We start from the raw sequence: 11,665 nt of genomic DNA on the forward strand, positions 1-11,665 counted from the left end.
TTCCCAGACAGGCCCAGACAGCCCCGCCAGCAGCTGAAAGAGATTCCTCAATAGCCCAGTGGCTGCCAAGCCACCAAAGCAAACAGGACGCCCCCCACGCATACACGCACAGCGGCCACCCCGCCCCACACACACACCCCGAGCTGGGCAGAGCCGGTCTGGTTTCCTGGGCTGGCTGCGTCGCTGCCACCCCCTCTCACTCATCAATGCCCTGGACCACTCCTTCAGAAGTCCCTCCCCACCGAGCCCCTCTCCTTCTGCTCTCGAACGTGCCCTGGGCTGAGGCAGGGAGTGCTCCCCAACAGGTGTGGTCCTTGGAAAGTCTGTGTGGCCGTCCCAGGGACCAGCCACAGGTGACAGGGACTCAGGGGCTGATTCTTAGAAACTTTTCCCAATACAAGGGGCTGTCCCATCCCTCCACCCTTAATCCTTCCGCCTCCTCCCGTCTCATCTTCCCAGGAGTCCCAGGCCTGGATGGAGTGGGCAGCACACATTGGCAGGTGACAAGCCGATACCCAAACACTCAGTAAATTCTCCACCTCCCCCAGTCCCTCAGCCCACACTGCCCCAAACCAATGAATAGACCAGATCACACGAGGCATTGAACTTGGGGCAAAGCTTTAATAGCAGGCACTGGACAAACCCAGGAGGCCTCCTCAGTGTGGGGCTACAGGAAGCAGATACAGAAAGACTACAGGCCATGGACTGGGGCCCAGTCGGACACTCGGGGCATGGCAGCATCATGCTGGAGCTGGAGCTGAGGGCTGTGCCGTGGCCCGTGAGGTGGGGCTATCACAGGCAGAAAGGGGCCTCGGTGGTGGAGAGTTGGATCTGCTCACAGAAGGAGGCCACCTCTCCAACCTGGACTTCCACCATGATGGCACAGCTGGTGGCTGGTCACTGTGGCTGCAGGCGATGGAGGCGGGGGGGCTCAGGGAACATCAGGCAGGAGCTCTTCCCCCTACCTGTCCCCCAGTCTGTGTTCCCCCTAGTCTCACACACAGAAGGGTCCTCAGCCTCTCCCCTGCTTTAGGGTCCACACAGCAGGACAGGGCAGCTTCTTACCTTCCCGGGTGGGCTGTGAGGCCAGGGACAAGGAGTACTGAGTGGCCAGCCTGCAGGGAGAGGAGCACCCATCAGCCCGGGGATGCCAGCCAGCCCAGGCCCCTGCAAGCACTGCTGGGGAGAAGCAGGCCCTGGCAGAGGAGGTTCCCCCAAATTGGTGAAAAATGGCAGCTGGGAATGCACAGAAATCAGCACAGGCCCAGGAATGAAAGGGCAGGGGCCCCGCGCAGCGGGAAGAAGAAAAAGAAACAGCACAGCGTAGGCCCGGCAGCACTGTGTGACTACTCACCAGGAATTTACAAGGAGAAGCAGAGCAAGTGGCTTTTCCCAGAGGACCCAACAAATAAACCCAATTAAAGCAGGAGACACTGTGGTTAGACTATAGATGGACTTCACCATTTTCGGGGAGCAAAAAGCTGCAAAGTGTGACTAAGCATGGAGACTCCAGAACACTGTCAACGGGAGGCCTGACCACCCTTCCCGACTGCAAACCCGACCACCGCCCACCTTGCTCCTCACCCTGGGGCTGATGGTATCACCACTCACACAGTCATCGGAACCAGAAACCCAGGGCCATCAATGCCCACTCCTTCATGTGTTCACCGACACAAACTGAGTCCTGACTGTGAGCCACGCTCACCCCAAGATCCAGGCATGCAGTCCTGCTGTTTTGAGCTATAACCTCTCTTCTGCATGCACCACCTTCCTTCCCCTGCCCCCCACGCAGGACTTCTCTGGCCAGACTCCCTGCTCCAGCCCCCGATGCATCTCTCTGGCCCCAGCCTGACCCCTCTGATCCATTTCTCCCTCTGCAGCCAGAGTGAATGTTCTAAAATATCTTGATGTTCATTCCCCTCCTCTGCTCCAAATTCCTCCATGGCTCCCCATTGCCTACATGATCTAGTCCAGACGCTTTAACTTGGCATTCAAGGCTCCTCAGTCAGACTCCAGCCTGCATCCTCAGTTTCACCTCCTGCAAACCCCCACAGGTTCCCACGTTCATACCTCCTGGACTTCGCTGGTGCTCAGACACCAACTTCTCCCTGGGCGAAGCGGGCCCCCAGCCCACCCCAGCAGGTACCCAGGTGCACACTCACTGGGTGTTCTCAACCTCCAGCAAGCAGCGGTAGGTGGCGACCTCCTGCTCCAGCCATGTCTTCACATCCAGAAGGACCTGGTGCTCGTGGTCCTCGTGTCACAGCAGAGCTCGCACAGCTGCTACTCCATGCTTCTGATGAGCCCCTGCAACTGGGCCAGCTGGGTCCCATAACACACCTCCGTCTCCACCAGGCTGCCCTCCAGCGATGCTTTCTGTGGGCCAAGAGATAGGTAGTGCGATGAGATGGACCTGGGACCCTTCCCCACGGCAGAGCACTAGAGAGGAGCCCCTACTGTACGGGGCTGTGGGTGCTGCCGGCACAGTGGGGTGGCAATGCACCCAGCCACTGAGTGTGAAGGGACAGGCTGGGTGGGGACTCTGGTTCTCCAAGCTGGGGTCTACAAGGCTGGGCTCACCCTGGGGTGACAGCTACAGGGTGGGGAGGGGACAGAGGCCCTACCTGGCTGAGCTGGGACAGTTCAGGTTCTGCACAGAGCTGTAGAGCTCCATATCTCTGTCCTGCCGCTCTGTGGGGCCTCTGTGTTGGTGGCCACCTCGCAGTTCAGCCCCTCTCTCTGGAAGACAGAGTGGGCCACAGGGGAGTAAGGAGGCTTTCAGAAGTGGGGCACAGGAAAGGGGCTGCTCCTGAACCCTCACTTCCCAGAACCATCCCCTAGCCCTTCCCTGGCCTCTGTGGGGCCCCAAAGGCACCTGCACACAGAGACCCTCTGAATCCACACTGGAACTTGGAGGAACTCAGCCTGCTCTGTGGTCATTTGCATTTCTTACTCCCACCGAACTGCAGCACCTCAAAGACAGGCACTGGGTGTTATTCTTTTGTGCCTGTTGCTGTCCCTAGGACACCGGAGACACTTAGCCTGTGCTTGCCAAGGGTATGCATATGTATTCAAACACACACATCTTGTAAACAGCTGTGGTGGAAACCCAAGACCAGGCTTGTAGAGACCTGGATCTATTTTGCAGGCCACAGTGAAAGGCTGTGTGAGCATGAGTCCTCTCTGAGCCTCACATTTTACATCTAAAACATGAGGGGCTGGTCCAACTGGTTTCCAAAAGTCCTTCCAACTGGGACGGCCTGTGGATCTGCCAGTGTTCCAGCTGCACCAGCATGCAGCACATGTGCCCACACGTGTGCACACCTGCTTACACACGGCCACCCACCACGCTGAAGAACCAGCCCTCGGCATTCTTGCAGCTCTTCTCCACCAATTTGTTGTCCTGGTCACACATCTCATTCAGGATGCAGCTCAGGTTCACTCCAGGCACAGTGTCCATCTTCACACTGACATCCTCGTGCACCTGACCTCAAAGGGCGTTCATTTCCTGGGCAGAGAGTACAGCAGGAGCTCACCCAAGGCCATCCTGAGGAAAGACCCTGGGATCTGCCTTCTCTACCTCGAGGAGACAGGTACAGATGACAGACAGACACACAGACACAGATAGGCCAACAGCTCCTCACCCTGAAGGTGGAGGTGGATGCTGTCACTTCTCAAACATACAGGGCTATAAGTATCAGCAACCTCCCCCAACACACACCGTGACTAGGGACTGGACTTCACCCATCCCCAACAAGTGCTAAGCCCCGAGAGATGACAACCCCCCAGCACAGCGGAGGATGACCACGGACGACCTCACTCACTGCCCTGACCTTGCCCCCACCACCAACCCCACAGCACAGGCATGCAGAAAGCAACACTGGTGTCACCGCACCAGGCCCCGTTAGCAAATGTTAATCTGCTGGAGGAAAGCAATAGTATAACCAGCCTCAAAGCCAGGGGGAAACCCCTTCTGGGTGTCCCGCTTCTCGGGCAGTAGGCTCCCCCAGCTCAGAGCAACACGGAGCTTGGCAGAGAAGGAAGCCACAGGACAGGGCATGTAAGGCCTCCTGGCTGCCCCGGCAGAACCTTGGCTCGCTATCCTTGGGTTGAGCCTTGGAGTCCCTGGGACCTAGAGCCTTCCGGAAAGGAGAGGCAGGAGAGGGGCAGAGAGGTGGAGTGGATACGAGTCCAGCAGACCTGAAGGAGGGTCCCTGTGCAGCCGTAGATAAATCCCTTAACCTCTCTGAGCCTCAGTTTCTTCACGGGTCAAAAGGAGGAAAGAGTATCTGTCTCCCACCTGCAGTATCAGCTGAGATAATGGCTCTGAGCCATTTGCAGTGCTGGGCAGAAGTTCCTTGTTTTCATGACTATCACTATTATAATTAATTATAATAATTAGCATTGTGTGTTCTTACACTGACTTACTCATTAGTTAGTTAACTTCAGTGAGCTGAGCCTCAAGGGACAAATGAAGTCTATTTGGGAAGAGAGGCTCCTCCAGGCCTCACTCAGGGTCCTCTGAGGGTCAGGGCTGGGCATCCATAAGAGATGGGAACTGGACTGAAAACATGGCCCGGCCCAGGGAGGTTCTGGGCCCCAGCCTCGCTTGCTTCCAGGTGAATTTCTGCTGCGTTCCCTGAGCTGACCTCACCTCCTCATGGTTCTTCTTCAGGTAGACCAGGTCCTCCTTGAGGTTCTCAATCTGCATCTCCAGGTTGGCTCCGGCCAGGGTCAGCTTGTCCAGTTCCTGGGGCAGCTCCAGAGACCCAGCCCTCACTTGGTGCAGAAGTCATCGGCAGCCAGCTAGGCATCATCCACCTGCAGCCAGCACGAAGCTGGAATGACGGATCACAGCCACCGGGATCTGGGAGAGACGTGGGCTCCATGAGCAAATGCCCTTGGCAGCCTCCAGGAGACCCTCCAACACCCTTCTTGCAGCCTTTTCGGAAATGAGCCAGGGTGAGGGTGATGAGAGTGCCCGTGGTTTTCTCTGAGCACCCTCCTGGGAATTTCTGGGACCCAGCCAAGGCCCTCAGGGGGTTAAAGGATGATGGGGGTAGGATGCCCAGGCATGGGTAAACACGGATGCCAGGAGAGAGACCCTTATGCAGCTGTCTGCCACCATGGGGGTCATGGCTGCCTAGGCCTCACTCCCTCTTTCCCAACTAAATTCACCTCTAGGTTCAGCTGCCACCTCCTCCAGAAAGCCCTCCTGGATTCCCTTCTGCATCTCTTTTCTGGGTCATACCTCCTTCCTTCTCCAGGTTGTGAATTTATACCTATTTCTATGACTTTTTTGGTTATTTCCTCCTCCACTGGACTGTGAGCTCCAGGGAGACAAAGCCATGTCTGTTTCCTTCTCTTTGGAATCCCCAGCCCTGGGCACAGTGCCCTGGCCCAGAGTTGGCCCCGAGGGTTCGTTAGTTTAATTAACTGATTGGTTAATTAATTAATGAGGTTATGACTGGCCTCACCTCAAACCTAGGGCAAAGCTTTCTTTTCCCACAAGGTCATCTGGGCGGTTTCAATGCAAACACGGAGGGAGGGGCCCAGAAGAAGCATAAGGTTGGTTGTGATTACTGCTGCTGTTGTTGGCATGGTTGGAAATGCCCAAGAGGGGTTCCAATTGAGGTCATGGGCATGCACCAAAGAGTGAGGCCCCTCCAGCAACCCAGAAGTTGAAGCACTTGTGAAGGTGACACATGTGCGTGTAGAATCTGGAATTTGCTGAGGCTCAGGGCTGACCACCCAAGGCCTCAGAGGGAGAAGCCCCAGGACACACTAGTAGCCCCCACAGGCTCATCCTGTGCAACCCCTCCCAGACCCTACTCGAGGCCCTAAGCTCTGTGAAGTGACCCTGGGTCAGGCTGAGCCGAGGGCCAGTTTGTTCCCAGCACCCCCTCCTCTGCCTCAGTGGGCCCATCTGCATCTGGCAGAGACCCACCCAACCCCCATCTCCTTGCTCAGGAGGCTTTGGGGGCACAGCAAGGGGTGGTGATGAGGCGCTGGCTGGTCCCAACATCAGGAGCACTGACTCACCAGGGTTTCCCTGGGTTCCCCGCTGCCAGGACCAACCCCAATATCTGATCTGGCACTGCCAGTATCTCTGCTTCCAAGGGGAAATTGCAGGAATTCCCACCTAGTGGAGGTCCCGGGCAGGAACAGACAAAGCCCCTCATAGGCAGCACCAGGCCTGGCTCTCCACCCAGGAAACTGAGCAGGCCTAACCGCCAGGGCCAGCTGGGCCTAACCTGACTCCCGCCTGGCTCCCCTGGCTCCCCGGTCCCCCTGCCTCCCCTGGCTCCCTTGGCCCCCCTGGCCACTGTACTCATCGCTTGCACCCCTCACCTGGCACTGGTGGCATTGCTCTGTAGGACCCTCCAGGGCAGGGTTTGTGCAGAAGACAGTGGCCATGTTTACAGAATGCCAAAGCCATGTTCTTAGAGGTCATGAGAGAGAGTATGTATGCATGTGTGTGTATGTGTGTATGTGTGTGTGTGTGGTGTGTGTGGTGTGTGGGGTGTGTGTGGTGTGTGGGGTGTGGTGGTGTGTGATATTGATGATGTGGTGAGTAATGATGTGGTGTGTGATATATATGATATTTATACTATTGTAGCTGGTGTGTATGTGTGGTGTGTGTGGTGTGTGAGGGTGTGTGTGGTGTGTGGGGTGTGTGTGGTGTGTGATGTGTGTGTGTGGTGTGTGAAGTGTAGTGGGTGTGTGATGTGGTGGGCTGTGATTGGTGGTGTGTGGTATTGGTGTGTGGTGGTGTGTGGTATGTGGGTGACTGTGGGTACATATGTGTATGGTGTGTAGTAATGAATTAATTAGTATGTATTAGTAGTTACATATACAGTCATCTGTGTGGTGATGTGGTGTGATGTATGTTGATGTGTGGTGTGGTGTGTCATGTTTATGTATGTTAGTGTGTGTGGTGTGGTATGTAGGTGACTATTACATATGTGTGGGTATTATTATTGTGGAGTATTGTATGTATGAAAATGGTAGATGGCATATGGAATGTGATAATGAAAGAGCGTGTGTGTGGTGGCAAATTATGTGGGTGGGTGTGTGTGTGTTTGTATTATAGTGTGGTGTGTAGTAGGTGTATGTGGTATGTGGTGGTATTATTGGTGTTTCTGTGTGTGTGATGTGTCTGTGGTGTTTGTGTGTACATGTGTGAGATGTTGTGTGGTGTGTGTGTATATGTGTGAAGTGTGTGTGGTAAAGTGTTTGCTTGGTGTAAGTATTATGGTGTTTGTTATTATTATTGTGCTGTGTGGTGATATTAGTAGGGTGTGGTAAAGCAGTGTGTGTGGGTATGTGTGGTGTTTGTGTGTGATTGTGCGTGTGTGATGTGTGTGTGGTGTGTGTGTGTGTGATGTGTGTGTGGTGCGTGTGGTGTTTGTGTATGTGTGTCATGTGTGTGTGGTGTTTGTGTGTGTGTCCGTATTGGTGTGTGGTGTTAGGTATTGTATTATTGCTATTATTGGTGTGTGTGTGGTGTTTGTGTGTGTGTGTGCTGTGTGGTGTGTGTGGTTGTGTATGTGTGTGATGTGTGTGTGGTGTTTGTGTTTGTGTATGTGTGTGATGTGTGTGGTGTTTGTGTGTGTGCGTGTGTGGTGTGTGTGTGGTGTTTGTGTGTGAGTGTATGTGGTGTGTGTGGTGTTTGTGTGTGTGTGATGTGTGTAGTGTTTGTGTGTTGCGTTATTGAGTGTGTGTGGTGTTTGTGTGTGTGTGTACTGTGTGGTGTGTGTGGTGTTTGTGGTGTGTGTGGTGTTTGTGTGTGTGTGTACGTGTGTGAATTATTAGTATTATTTTGGTGTTTGTGTGTGTGTATTAATGCTGTGTGGTGTGTGTGGTGTTTGTTATTATTGGTATTGTGGTGTTTGTGTGTGTGTACATGTGTGGTGTGTGGTATTAATGCTGTGTGGTTATTATTGGTGTTTGTTATTATTGATATTGATGTGTGTGTGGTGTGTGTGGTGTTTGTGTGTGTATGCGTGTGGTGTGTATGTGGTGTTTGTGTGTGTATGTGTGATGTGTGTGGTGTGTGTGGTGTCTATGTGTATGTGTGTGTATGCGTGTGTGGTGTGTGTGTGGTGTTTGTGTGTGTGTACTGTGTGGTGTGTGTGGTGTTTGTGTGTGTGTGTGATGTGTGTGGTGTTTGTGTGTGTGTGTGAATTGTTGGCCATGTGGTGTTTGTGGTAATTATGTGTGGTGTGTGTATGGTATGTGGTCTGTGTGTGTGTTATGATGTGTGTGTGGTGTGTGTGTGGTGTTTGTGTGTGTCAGGTGTGATGTGTGTGTGGTGTTTGTGTGTGTGTGTGTGGTGGGTGTGTGGTGTTTGTGTGTGTATGTGTGTGATGCGTGTGTGGTGTTTGGTGTACCTGTGTGGTGTGTGTGTGGTGTTTGTGTGTGTGTGTGTGTGATGCGTGTGTGGTGTTTGTGTGTGTGTACCTGTGTGGTGTGTGTGTGGTGTTTGTGTGTGTATGTGTGTGATGTGTGTATGGTGTTTGTGTGTGTGTACTGTGTGGTGTGTGTGGTGTTTGTGTGTGTATGTGGTGGTGTGTGTGGTGTGTGTGGTGTTTGTGTGTGTGTATGTGTGTGATGGGTGTGATGTGTGTGTGGTTTGTGTGGTGTTTGTGTGTGTGTACGTGTGTGATGTGTGTGTCGTGTTTGTGTGTATGTGTGTGATGTGTGTGGTATGTGTGTGGTGTTTGTGTGTGGTACGTGTGTGACATGTGTGTGTGTAGGTGTGTGATGTGTGATGTGTGTGTGGTCAGTAAGGTTCTGCATGGTCTCCTTTTCACGGCCCCCCAGCAGGGCATCTGCCATGCCAACGCTGGAGCCAAAGCCCCCACCCAGGTTGCAGATGTGGCCACCGCTGTAGCCTCCCCGAAATCCTGCCAAGAAGCAGGAGGAGGTGACGGACATGTTGCCACAGCTGCTGGCTCCCAGGAGGCTGGTGGCCCAAAAGGCACCCCCAACACTGACAGATGACATCCAGGAGAAACCCCTGCCAGGTGTCCGCAGGCCGTTGACAGACCCAGAGGTGGGGAACTGGCAGATGCTGGTAGTGGTGACAACCAGGGTGTCCATGGGTCGGGTAAAGGGTCTGGTCTGGATGGAGACGGGGTAGCCCATTATAGCCAGGCTGAAGTGGGGCTCGGACCCTGGCCCTTGAATTTCAGGCCAAAACCCCAGGAGTGTATTTTGCCTCCATCCCAGCCACCCAGGGCCTGGGGCTCAGGCTGGACACATTGAGAGCCTCCCCAGGTGCCCCTCCATAGCCAGAGCCCAGCCTGAGCACCAGGGCCTCTTAGCAGCCTGTTCAGACACAAATGTGGTGGCGGGGCGCAGTGGCTCACGCCTGTAATCCCAGCACTTTGAGAGTCCGAGCAGAGTCTGAGGTCAGGAGTTCGAGCCCAGACTGGCCAACATGGTGAAACCCTATCTCTACTAAAAATACAAAAATTAGCTGGGCGTGGTGTCACGCACCTGTAATCCCAGCTACTCAGGAGGCTGAGGCAGGAGAATAGCTTGAACCTGGGAAGTGGAGGTTGCACTTAGCCAAGATCGCGCCATTGCACTCCAGCCCAGGTGACAAGAGCAAAACTCTGTCGAAGGAGAGGAGAGGGGAGGGGAGGGGAGGGGAGGGGAGGGGAGGAGAGGAGGTGCTGGAGCTGCAGCCCTGGGGTAGGGTGGCCCTCCACGCTCAGCCGCAGTTAGGAGGCTGAGCTCATTCTTGTGTGGAGTCCGGAGAATCCAGCCCTGGGAGCCAGCACGGGCACAGGACAAGGCTGCACAGGCCAGGAGCGCAGGAGCGGGAGGCTGGCCTGGCCCCCCACCCAGCATTCCAGGGCCCCGGGGCGAGGGTGGAGAGATCGGGGGCTGACATCATCCCCCAGGTACAACATGGCCCTGGCAGAGACTCCCAGTCAGAGGAGGCAGAATTAGCATCTGACCTGCGGGAGCCCCACTCTCTTGGGATTCTTCCCAGTCCACGGGGAGATACAGCCCACAGGTTCAAGGATCCCTGTGTCTGAGGGAAACAGACGTGGCGGCTGAACTGAGGGAGCTTTGGATCCAAGCCATTCAGGAAGTCAGTTCCAGAGCCTCCGTTCCCTCGTTCCCTCGTTTGTAAAAGGGGGACCAAATCTCGTCTCCCAAAGTCTTTGAGGGAATCTGGAGAGATAATGACATCAGCCAGGCTCTAACAAAACAGGAAGCAGGGGTGGGGCTGGGAGCAGGGGTCTGAGACCAGAGGGTTAGGGCAGCCTCCCGGCTCACCCGAACCTGAGAAGCGTCAGTCCAGAGCAGTCCTGGAGGAGGGGAGGGCAGCCCAGGAAGGCCACAAAGGAGCAGGATCTGTGCAGGAGCCAGCGTCGTGCCCCAAGGAACGGCCCCTGCAAGAGAGCAGCATGATCCACAGGCTGGCGGCTGGCACCGCTCCACCCAACAAGGAGATTAGCAGCCTAATCTCCGCGGCGCTAATGATTTAGGCGCTGCCAGGACACCAGCGTCTGCACCAGGCCTGTCTGAATGTGGAGTTTCCCAGGGCAGCTAGGGCCTGCGGAACAGGAGAGGGGAGGGAAGTGCACGGGTGGCCTGGGCTCTCTGCCCGCACACGGGGACAGGGAGGGAGGTGGCCCAGAACTCCTGGATGAGACCACACTGCTGGAAAGACTTCCTGCTCAGACAGTGGGTGGTCTCTCATGGAAAGTGCCAGCTGGGGACTGTGCCAGCTGGGAACGGCAGGAGCTATCTGGAAGACAGCGGTTGAGCCCTGACTTTACTGCTCCCGCCCAGCCTGTAAAGGTGCTGGGCAGGGATGGGGGGAGGTTTGAAACCAAGGCTAGAGAGCAAGGTCAGACCACCGTGAACATGAGGTTAGACATCAGGAAGGACTTCCCGGTAATCCAGGACTGTCTTCAGGGAGGAGAGAGACCCAGTAAAACCCGGGCTCACCTGAGCAGCCAGAGTCAGGCCTATACCTGCAGGCACTCACACACAAAGAGACAGGAAACGAAGACCCTCCCCATCCCCATCCTCCAGTAAGAAACCCTCCCTTCCCAGGCCCCATCCTCCCCCAGGCCAGCTGGGCTGCCCAGGTGGGCCTCACTCTGGGCTCAGAAAAGGGACTGCCCCACCTTCCAGCAGCAAATGTGGGGCAGAGCCAGGGCCCTAGGGAGGGGACCAGGCCATGGGGTGCCACCGCCCCTCTGCCTCCCCCTAGAGCCCACACCGCCAATGCTCACCCTGCCTAGGAACCCCACTTCCAGAGTACCCAGACCTTAGTCTTGACGCCCAATTTGAAGGGGCAGAGAGAGTTTATTAACCTTCTTTCTGCCTCTAAAATCACCCATGCCTCCAACCCTCAAGACCACCATTTAGCCTCCACAAGCTTCCTCGCCCCTGACAGGCTTTCTGCCGCCGGCCCGCTCCTCTTCCTCTCTGGGCCTCAGTTTCCCCATGCCACCGACCCCCCCCCCACCCAGGCCCCTTTGCTTCTGCTCGTTAGAGGCTCTACTGCCTGTGAATCTCCCTCTAGCCCCCAGCCCAGAGAAGCCTCACATGCTGAGGATAGGCCGGGCCAGCCAGGCAGGAGGGCAAGCTCAGCTCTCAGTGCAGAGATAGAAGTGGGACCCCAGGAAGGCCT

At 55.5% G+C, this 11,665-nt stretch overlaps 1 long non-coding RNA gene across 1 annotated transcript; it reads right to left on the reverse strand.

Annotated features, from left to right (window-relative positions):
• Positions 1–214: 214 nt before the first annotated feature.
• On the reverse strand, positions 215–11,058 carry LOC116270987. The gene is made up of 5 exons (XR_004179285.1): positions 10,297–11,058; positions 3,347–4,867; positions 2,625–2,739; positions 2,163–2,376; positions 215–1,115 (listed from the first exon to the last, which is right to left on the reverse strand). It is a non-coding gene; the product is annotated as an uncharacterized LOC116270987 (long non-coding RNA).
• Between the last annotated feature and the right edge of the window lie 607 nt (positions 11,059–11,665).

The sequence above is a fragment of the Papio anubis genome, chromosome 17, assembly GCF_008728515.1.
Source record: "Papio anubis isolate 15944 chromosome 17, Panubis1.0, whole genome shotgun sequence".
NCBI lineage: Eukaryota > Metazoa > Chordata > Mammalia > Primates > Cercopithecidae > Papio > Papio anubis.